General features: G+C 42.6%; 1 pseudogene; it reads right to left on the reverse strand.

The window, feature by feature from the left end:
* Positions 1-235: 235 nt before the first annotated feature.
* On the reverse strand, positions 236-1,231 carry LOC112608321 (annotated as a pseudogene).
* Positions 1,232-11,326: the final 10,095 nt, after the last annotated feature.

Here is an 11,326-nt window from a genome sequence, read left to right on the forward strand (position 1 = left end):
CACAGCTCAACATATTGAAATATTGATTCCTTGGAGAAAAAAAGGAAACAAAAAATACTGCATCTTTCTGTTGGAGAATCTCGGCCCCCAGGCATGGGGCCTAGTGCACCAACGCCCTAGCCTGCAGGAGGCACTGAGGTTAGTCAGGTCCTCTGGGGAGGGAGGCTGTGCCCATGACCTGGGGCTGTATGGCAACGATTGTGTTGGATGTCCTTGGCCTTGTCAGCTCAGGCTCTCAGTTGCCAGTCACGTGGGGCGCCTGCCCATCGGAGGGCTGTTTGACTGACTGGATAAACATGGGCTGGGCAGGTCCTGGCCTGCAGGTATGGTTACTTGCTGGATCTGGTAGAGCTGCTGTCCACCTGTGAACTGGCTGAACTACTGCTGTCTTCGCTGGACCTCTGTCTGTGTAATCGGTTGAGAGTTGGTGTCAAGTGTCTGGATCTATCCCTGCAGAACCTGGGTGCCTGATACAGACTGGGCTAAGCAGATACACTGCAGCTGGCCAGCTTTCAGCTGCACTGGGATCTGCTGGATCTCTCCTGTGTTAGTGAGGATCTGCTGCCTCACCTGCACGGTCCATCCAGTACCACTCTGGGCCTATTGGGCTTGACCCTGTGGCTGGGTCTGCACAATCTGCACCTGCTGACCTTCTGCAACCTGTGTTGTCACGGGTGTGGTCTGGCCCTGCTGAGGCTGTGCGATGATGAGCTGCCCAGGCCGGATGGTGGTCATGGAGCTGGCAGTGGGCTGCTCTTACTGCTGCCCCTGAACTTGGACGGTGGTGGGCTGCTGAGCCAGCGTGAAATAGTACTGGATGGGCTCAGCAGGAGTTATAGACTGCAGCACCTCCTCCTGACACTTTGGAGGTTTCAGTTCATCTCTTGGAACAATATGGATGAGAAAATCAAATTGATCAAATTCCATGAGGATATCATTTCTCTGTCGAGTCTGGCACTTGTTATCCTGTGTGTGAATCCAGGCTCGAAGAGTCAACTCCGTGATAAAAATCTGAGCCGCCCTGGCAAAGAGCACAGGGGCCTCTGCACTGATCATCTTCACATCCTCATCCAGTTTCATAATCTTCTTAATACGAGCCAGTGGGAGTTCGTGCACTCAGAAATCTTTCACTGCTAAATTCCGGACTTCTTCCATGACCCGAGGCCAGAAGGACTTAGGCTTTGCTGGCATCACTGCTGCTAGTACCACTAAATCCTCCTTCTGTGGACATTTCGGCAAACGCCTTTGCAGGGAGTCTAGGAAGAGCAGGAGCCGCCCTGGCGCTCCTGCGGAGTCGGGTAATGCAGAGGCTCAGGCACCGCGGAGGGAAGCGGAGAGCGGGAAGCGTGAGTCCTGGAGAACGGCGCACGCGCGAAACTGGGGCACAAACAAGATGGCGGGCACGCCGTTTGCACTGTCTCCCCTTTTCCTCTCCCTTTCCCCTGGTGCCCCGACTCCTATAATTAATTTCATATAAGAGGTATTCTGAGAGCGTAGTTATATCAAAAACTCACCTGCATTATTTCCGTGTGTGTGTGTATGTGTGAAAAATGAAGATAAAGAACATATTTAAAAGTAAAATCTGCTTTGTGGGAATAGAATTTACTTTTCACTTTTATTTTTCCTTCCCTTTTCCATTGTTTGGGATCCACAGAGTGTGAGTGCTCAATGTACAGCAAAGAGGAGGATAAAGCTGTAAGGAGTGTTTCGGATTTGATTGTAATCTCTCTCTTAAATAAAGATAATGTCCTCATTGTCTGATTGAGACAGAAACTCCCCACCTCCCTATTAAAATTTTTTTTTAAAAAAACCCTGACCCAGAGGTTTCTGAAGCCTCCATTGATAACACACAATGGCCTGTTCTTCTGGGATGTTTCATGGCCCTTAAGGAAGCCTCTGTTCACCCACATGATGAAAGGGTGAGAGATGAGCAAGGAGAAGCCAAGGTTCGCCCGCCTCGCCCTGCCTGGGCAGAGGACTGTGGGTAAGTGCAGGAAATTGTAAAGGACGAGCTGGGCCGAGGGAAGTTCGTATCTCAAGGACGAGAAATAGGCAAACCTTCACAGGAAACATTTCCCAGCACCTTTCAGCTTAGGGGATAGAGGAAAGAGGAGGCAAGAAAGAAAAGGGAAACAAAGGCACAGAAGTGGGAGGAAAGGGAGGGAACCTAAGCAAACACCACCATGAGCCAGAACCAGTGCTCAAGGTGGTTTTGCCCTTTTTCTCGTCGTGAGCTTTCCGATGCCAGTCCTCGCCGCCCTGGCCCTTGGCTGAGGCCATTTTTCAATGGTCTAGAGGTGAAGTATCCCAAGTGGATGTGTCGTGCTGAGCTGTATTAGCTAAACTCTGTGCTGGAAAAATAAGACTGCACTCTCTGTCAGCTTGACCTGGTGCTCACCCATTGTGAAGGCCCTCACTCTAATCCCTGAGCTTCTGAATGTGTCACCTTACATGGCACAGGGGACTTTATGGATGTGAGTAAACGTCCAGTCTTTCAGATTAGACTGGGCTCGTCTGGATTATCCAGATGAGATACAACGTCACTGGCTTTGAAACTGCAGGGAGGGGCCACAAGCCAATGGAGGAATGTGGGCTGCCTCTAGAGGCTGGAAAAGGTCATGGATTCTCCCCACATTGGCCTTCAGATAGGAAAGTAGCCCCGCTGAAACCTCGATTTTAGCCCAGTGAGACCCATGTCAGACTTCTGACCGACAGAACTATAAAATAATAAATTTGTATTATTTTAAGCCACTAAATTTATGGTCATTTGTGGCAGCTATGGAAAGCTAACATATTCATTAACAGATCTTGAGAAGAGCTAGAGGCCAGAGGCCAAAAAACACTTCATAGTCGGCTTGGCAGCTAATAGCAGGAAACAAGCATTAAATTGTGTGTCCTGTGCTTCTCTGCAGTAGTCCCACTCTGCTCAGTTATAAAGGGCTGTAATGAGAAGAGGGAGATGAAAAAGAACTGAAAGTATTTACCGACGTGGAGAGGAAGTAGATGACAAAGGTCAGCATAAATTGGGCTGTCTCCCGTCTTTTAGGGCAAGTAAAAGGCTGGTGAGCCATAGAGTTGTGAAAATCGTATTTTAAAATCAAAGTTGGGAAAGGCTTCAAAGTTGGAGTACTTTTTTCAAGCTCTAGGATTGTAAATATATTAAGGTGATAAAATAAAATGGTGCATGTGAGATCTCTTTGAAAACTGTAAATTATAAGATGAAGTGGGCTAGATAGTTGTCTCCAAAAGAGTAAGTCCAGGTCCTAATTCCTAGAACATCTAAATGGACCTCATTTGGAAAAAGGGTCTTTGCCAATGCGATCACATTAAAGATCATGAGAAAAGGTATTCTGAATTACCCCTAAATGCAATCACATATATTTTCCCAAGACAGACACAGGTAGGAGAAGAGGAGGAAGCAATGTGGCCACAGAGACAGAGACTGGAGTGATGGAGCCAAAAGCCCATGTTGGCAGCTGTCATATGCTGAAGGAGTCACAATCTTTCCTCATAATCCAGAGGAAGTGGTACCCTGCCAGCACCTTGATTTCAGACTTCTGGCCTCTAGAACTGTGGGATAATACCTTTCTGTTATTTTAAGGCACACAGTTTCTGGAAATTAGGTATGGCAGCCCTAGAAAACTCATATATGTAAGGTTAGGAGCTAAGCTAGAAAATACAAGTACTACTAGAAATGGCAATATGTTCATTTATGAGTGTTATTAAGTGGTCCACTGACATTCCTATGTTATAGTAGGATGATGTGAGTAGCATGTGAGCACCTAATCGGATTTCAAGTTCATGAGTAGGTGGTGAGATCCTTGAGGATCCTGTCTTCTCCTGGTGCCCCCCATAGTGCTGGGTGCCAAATAGGTGCCCAACAAAATATTTTCGGATTTGCATCTCGTAACAAGGAGTAATTCCTCCAGAAAGGAGCTAATCAAGAATGTGGAAAAGTAGAACTGGTCCCATCAGGAATTGTGGCCCTGTGGAACCCCAGGTCACTCTTTCTCTTGGGAGCTACTGAATTCTCAGGAAAAGCCTATATAAGTCCAGCAACTTCAGGGTCATCTATGACACTCTGTGGACCCCTCATGGAGGTTTTCCCCCTAACTCATGCAAGAGAAGTTGACCATTCCCCAAAGCCACATTGACCAGATGAATTCACGTGATATGAAGGGATGGGATCAAATTTTCCAAGATCAGGGTGGTGAAGCTACCTCTACCCAAGAGGGAGCCCGTTACGTCACATTTCCATTGGTCTCCATCCAAACCTGAGTCCTGCTGCACCATGAATTTGAGAAAACTTTTGATCCTCGGATTGCTGCCTCATTTTCTAGAAATATCTAGAAAGTTTCTAGAAATAGTCATTTTGTGTGGAAGCCTCAAGGTCCTTTACTGGCTAGCTTTGACCAGTAAAGGTATTTGTCACAATACCTTTCTGTCAGTCAGCATGACAACCATCTGCCCTTGAGGCTGAGAGGCCAAAACAAATATGATTAGGGTTGCTATCTTCAGAGTGCTGACAGCACCCTAGGTGTTGGACAACTGGCGTGTTGGTTCCAGAATTGTTCCCCAGCCAAATGCAGCCAGCCCAAGTCACAATGCCAAGCTGGGTTCCCAAGGGACTTTGCAGAAACTGCAAAGTGAAAGAGGATACTATATACATTTGGATGAGAAATATGCTTCCATCAGCACTGGTTCCCCTACCCGATTCAGCAATACATGAAGCTATTAAAAAGAATGCGTGTTTTAGTTACAAGTTTGGCAATTGTTCATTTATCACTATACAGTCTCCTTCCACCCAAATATGCCCAGGAGTCAAACGCCCCGAATCTCTTTTCTCTCTCATGGATGAAATTAATCATTTATCCAAATGAGATTTTCTGTGCTACGTTGGCATGACTGCCCCTGTCTGAGATCCTAATGTCCCACTCAAGAGAATGGCTCTGTTGTTCTCCTTCTCAGACTGAAGCCCAGAGCAGCTAATTCGCCTCCTCACAGTGGCAGCCTCCACACTGTGAATTTGTAGGTCAGAACGTCTGTTAATTCTTTTGATCCTAGGCTTCCTTCCTTGCTGCAACAGTTCTTGCATCTAGTCTGGTTGTGTTAGGATGGCTATGACCAGTCTTTGTCATGGTAATGGGGTTATATTCCATTCTATTTTAAAAGTAGAAGTATGATGTTTTGTTGAGGAAGTAACAATTCCTGTTATGTCAACTGCACATTGCAGAACAAATTCAGTTTTCAGTGATTCTGTTTTTTGAGATGAAATTGGAAAGGAATTTGGAAATTGTCTGGCTCAGATTCTCCATTTTCATCAGGAAATCAGAGATTCTTCCAAAGTCAAAAGCTTGTCTGTAATGGAGCAGGATTTGCAGTCAATTCTCAAAGTCCCCATTCTAAGCTCTAACCATGACCTCAAGCTTCCCAGAATATGATTGTCTGAAGATCCTTGACCATCCTGCACTTCCTTGTCAGTAGTCCCATGTCTCATGCTCCTCCTGGAAGGTGATTTTGATATCCATTTATTTTGATAGGACAGTCCTGGCCATCATCTGGCATGAGCTGCAGAGAAGCTTGTGTCCATCTGTGAGGTGGGAGGCATATTATTTCTCAACATAATTGCAGCGAAGCCACCAAGACTCTAGATGTTAGGGTGAAATGTCAGTCGTCCTGAATATTGGCTCTTGTTTGATAGCATCATTCACTCTTACTGCTGGGACTCACACATGGCAGCAACAGAACCCCTGAATGAGTTAAGGTGGATGCACTGATGGCCCCTCCTATACTGCATTAGATGGCATCTGTGTACCCAGCTCATGAAGTTTGGCAGAACATGCAGAAAGATATGAGTAAGGAAGCCATGCTCTTCTCTTAGATGAAAGCACTATTCAAGCATCTCTCAGATAAGAGTTCCTGGCATGATACATCATCCTATCTTACCTTCTAAACAGGGTTGTGTTGAGGATAACATAGCAAGATGACATGTAAAAGCACGTAGAAGGTTTTCATCAGCAAAAATTAATATGACTGATAAGTACTTGACTTTATATTACCAGTCCCTTTGAAAATGTATTTCTTAAACGTGGACAAAATTGCCACATAATATGTAATGTAAATTATCTAGGAAAAATTTTCTAACCATCTTATTTTGGCCAAATGACTCCCCCAGATGGATGTGGAACTAAGACCCAGATCCAATATTGGCTGTGCCAAATGAAGAAATGGAAATAGATTTGAAAGGTGGAAACTTTGAATGGAAAACTTTTTTTCCTTGCTTTCCAACCTAGAATCTGTTCAAAAGTGTTAGACAGCTCTCAGAATCCACAGTGGGAGAATGAAATTTCAAATGGAAAATTTTAAGTGCCAAGAGCCTCTCATCACTAGGATAACGTTTTGTTTTTTTCTTTCTTGAATTCTCTGACTTCCTCTCCTTTGCTAACTATTTTCTAACCATTTTATTAGTATTTATCTGTTACAGTGAATCTTTTGGTTTGGGTTTTCTATAGGTTTTTGTGGACATGTGGAATAACGTCAAATCTTGTATTTTTGTACAATACATTCCAAAGAAGAGGTTCAAAGGGTGACAATAGAGAGAGGAGAGCAATTTGTCCTAACCCTTCATGTTATTCTCCTCTTTTGGCACTTTGATTCTTAGTAAGGAACAAGTCTTTCTTTTTCTTTCTTTTTTTGTTTTTTGGAGACAGGGTTCACTCTGTCACTCAGGCTGGAGTGCAGTGGCACGACTGTGGCTCACTGCAGCCTCAACCTTCTGGGCTCCAGAGATCCTCTTGCCTCAGCCTCCTTGAGTAAGTCTTCCTTGAACATTTACTTTCAACCAGGTTTGATTATCAGTTGTTTTGTTTCATTTTGGTTTTGCTTTTGCTTTTTTCTGAGTTCAGCATTTTCTTACAAATTGTCACAGTTACACTAATTCTTAAGGAAACAGATTCACTCCACATTTGCGTTGTTGGAGTTGTAGCTACCTTCTTTGTGCAAGTGGTTCACTGATGTGTTTTTTTGGGACAATCAATACAGGTGAATATTATATATTCATCAGATTTCAGATTAGTAGTCTTCAAACACAAGGACATTGCTGGGTAAATATGAGTGAAAGAGGAAATCTTTAAAGTTAGTGTGGTTGACTCACAAGATTGATGCACTGAGAACAAGCTCCATGTCATCTCCATCCCTGGATCTCAGGGAGGTGGCCTTCTTCCTCTCTTGCTCTCTGATATGTGACAGTTTGTAACATCACACAGGAAGTTTATCTGGATGGTGGCCTCCAAGTAGACTGCCCGTGGTCACAGAACAGAAAGACTCACAAGTTAATGTCCAATAGAATTTGGACACAAATTAATGTCCAACCAATTTGGACAAAACCAAATTGATACCCTTGAGTCACACAGTTTATTGACTCAATATAAAACCATTAGTCAGAAGCAAAGGAAAAGAGATGGGTAAGAAGTTAACCCAGTCACACAGAAGGGTAGAAGGACTACACTCTCACAATCCTCAGTCGTGCAGTATTGATCAGCCCCGTCTCTCTCTTCCTCTTTGCTGCCTGAGCCTTCCCACTGACAGGCATATGTTAAGGACATAAGAGTGAGGCTTCAGCAAGCCCAATGCAAGCCCAGTGAATGAAAGAGGCTACAGCCAACAATACACACTCTATTGCACGGATGCAAACTGTAGCTTGCCTGTGAGCCTGATAAATAGCTTTAGATTTTATCTGCCTTTTTTGGGGAGAGGACAAGTTGGGCCAGAATAGATGTTACTAATGGGTAGCTGATGTAAGGCTTCATGAATATTGAGTGCCTCTGTGACTCATGTATATTTAGGGTGTCATGAATATTCAGAGCCTCGTATATCTCATGAATATTTGGTTTCTATTGCCCTACGTATTAGTCTGGGCTCTTCAGAGAGACAGAACCAATAGGATAAGTAGATGGATGGATGGATGAATAGATTAGATAGATACATGACTGATAGATGATAGATAGATATATAGACAGATAGATAGGGTATTTATTAAGGAAATTGGCTCACCTGATTATAAAGGCTGAGAAGTTCAACTCCAAAAGCCTCAGAAGCAGCAAGATAATGTATAATTTTCAGTGTGACAGGGAAGGCCTGAGAAGCTGAGATGGGGCTGAGAGAGGATGCTGGAGCAAGTCCTGGAGCCCAAAGGCCTGGAGTTCTGATGTTTAAGGACAAGAGAAGGGTGTCTCCACTCCAGGAGAACAAGAAAGAATTCACCTTTTCCCTGCCTTTTTGTTATATCCATGCTCCCAGCCAATTAGATGGCACCTGCCCACAATGAGAGTGGGTCTTCCCTACTCAGTCCACGGACTCACAATCACCTCTGAATACACTTCACAGACACACCCAAAGGAAATGCTTAACTACCCCTCTAAGTATCCCTTAATCCAGCCAAACTGACACCTAAAGTTAACAGCACACCCTACTTCCCTTTGTTTCTTTGTGTGGTGCACACAGACTCTTTTTGTCCATGCATAACATGTCTCCCAGGTTACTAACATATCTGTATCTAACACGTCATGAATCTGTATATTCCTCATAAGCTACTTACCTATACATCTATGATTTGCATCTATCCCATTTATTTTCTATAGCAGAATTGAATATTTTCAAATAATATGACAAACACAATACAGCAACATGTACAACTGGTTGAATGGTGTATTAGGAAAAAAATAGAATTAGTAGTCATTCATCAAAAAGTGTTCTTTATTGCTGGGAAACATTTATTTGGACTGACACCCTCTTAATTGTCACATCGAGGACAAAACAATGCCCCAGAAATCTTAAAAAAAATAATAATAATAGTCTTCTCATTTGAGTTAATAACACTGTGCTTTGCCCAGTTGTTTAAGTCCAGAACCCAGCACTATGTTGATTTCTCACTACCTCGTATTTCATCCATCAATAAACCCTGCTGATTGCACCTCCATCTCTCTTTAACATTATCACCCACACTGGTTTAGACCACAATGGTCTCTTGCTTTGACAGGGCAGTAACCTATCAACCAGCATCCCTGTGGCCACTCCCGTCTTTCTGCAGCTCATTTTCCACATGGCAAGCTGAGTGGTTTTTTAAATATGTAAATTCGTGTGAGTGTCCTCCAACTGCTTCTAGATGAGTGTCAACCAAAGTATGGTCAGTGAAGATGGAAACAACCAAAATGTCTATAAATTAACAAATGAATAAATAAAATGTGGTATATCCATATCATGGAAGATTATAGGTTATTTGTCCATAAAAAGGAAGAAAGTTCTGACACATGCTACAACATGGATGAATCTTGACATTATGTTAAATGAAAAAAGCCAGTCACAAAAGCCCACATATTGTATAACTCCATTTATACAAAATGCCCAGCACAGGCATTTTATAGAGAGGCATTTTTATTATAGAAATAGAAAGTACATGAGTAATTGCACAGAGCTGGGGAGGGGTGGGTGGCGGCAGGGCAGGGAAGTAGCTACAGAGTCAAGGGTTTCTCTTTGCAGGGTGAAAATATTCTAAAATTAACTGTGGTAACAATTGCACATATCCATCAATATACTAAAACTAAATTCTACACTTTAAAATAGGTAAATTGTATGATATGTACATTATTTCTCAATAAAGTTTTCTTGTTGGTTTCTAAAGTAGTTTGTGAGCAGGCATCATCTGAATCACATGGCAGCTTGGAGAAATGCAAATTCTTAGGGCCCACTTCAGACCCACTTAAGAATCTCTAGGGATGGGCCCAGCAATCTGTGGTGTTGGGTTTTTTTAATTTAATTTTTATTTTAAGTTCAGGGGTGTATGTGCAGGTTTGTTATATAGGTAAACTTGTGTCACGGGGGTCTGTTTTACAGAGTATTTTGTCACCCAGGTATTAAGCCTAGTATACACTAGTTATTTTTCCTTATCCTCTCCCTCCTCCCACCCTCCACCTTCCAATAGGCCTCTCTGTTGTGTTAATGTGTTCTCGTCATTTAGTTCTGACTTATAAGGGAGAACATGCTTTGGTTTTCTGTTCCTGCATCAGTTTGCTAAGGATAATGGCCTGTAGCTTCATTTATGTTCTTGCAAAGAACACGACCCCATTCTTTTTCATGGCTGCATAGTATTCCATGGTGTATATGTACCACATTTTCTTTTTTCAGTCTACCATTGATGGGCATTTAGATTGATTCCATGTCTTTTCTATCGCGAATAATGCTGCAGTGAACATGCGTGTGCATGGGTCATCTTTATGACAGAGCAATTTACTTTCCTTTGGGTATATATCCAGTAATGGATTACTGGTTCAAATGGTATTTCTGTTTTTAGGTTTTTGAGGAATTGTCACACTATCTTCTACAATGGTTGAAGTAATTTACACTGTCACCAAGAGTGTATAAGCATTCTTTTTTCTCCAAAACCTAGCTAGCATGTTATTTTTTGCCATTTTAATAATAGCCATTGACTGGCAAGAGATGGTATCTCATTGTGGCTTTGATTTGCATTTCTCTAATGATCAGTAATGTTGAGTTTCTTTCATATGCTTGTTGGCTGTGTGTATATCTTCTTTTGAAAAGTGTCTATTCATGTCCTTGTAACGAGGGCATTTTTCCTTGTAAATTTAAGTTCCTTATAGATGCTGGATATTGAACCTTTGTCAGCTGCATAGTTGGCATTTTCTCCCATTCTCTAGGTTGTCTGTTACTCTGTTGATAGTTTCCTTTGTTGTGCAGAAGCTCTTTAATCAGATCTCATTTGTCAATTTTTGGTTTTATTGTGATTGCTTCTGTCATCTTTGTCATGAAATCTCTGCCTGTTTCTATGTCCAGAAGGATATTGCCTAGGTTGTCTTCCAGGGTTTTTATAGTTCTCGGTTTTACATTTAAGTCTTTAATCCATCTTAAGTTAATTTTTGTACATGATGTAAGGAAGGGGTCCAATTTCAATCTTATGCATATGGCTAGCCAGTTATCCCAGTACTGTTCATGGAAGTCCTTTCCCCACTGCTTGTTTTTGTCAGCTTTGTCATAGATCAGATAGTTGTAAGTGTGCGCCTTATTTCTGCATTCTCTATCCTGTTCCATTGGTCTGTGTTTTAACAAACACTAAAGTTTGAGAAACACCAAAATAAATTAAAATCTAAATTCTGCACCAGGGCCTACAAGGCTCTGTAAGATCTTGTCATCTCTCTAACACCAGCTCTGATCCTAGCTGCACTGACCCTCTTTCTACGTCATGCAGAGGCCAAGTGGGTTCCTCTCTTAGGGCCTTTGCATAATCATTTCCCCTTACCTGGAATCCCTTTCC

This window comes from Theropithecus gelada, chromosome 15 (genome assembly GCF_003255815.1).
Source record: "Theropithecus gelada isolate Dixy chromosome 15, Tgel_1.0, whole genome shotgun sequence".
Lineage (NCBI taxonomy): Eukaryota > Metazoa > Chordata > Mammalia > Primates > Cercopithecidae > Theropithecus > Theropithecus gelada.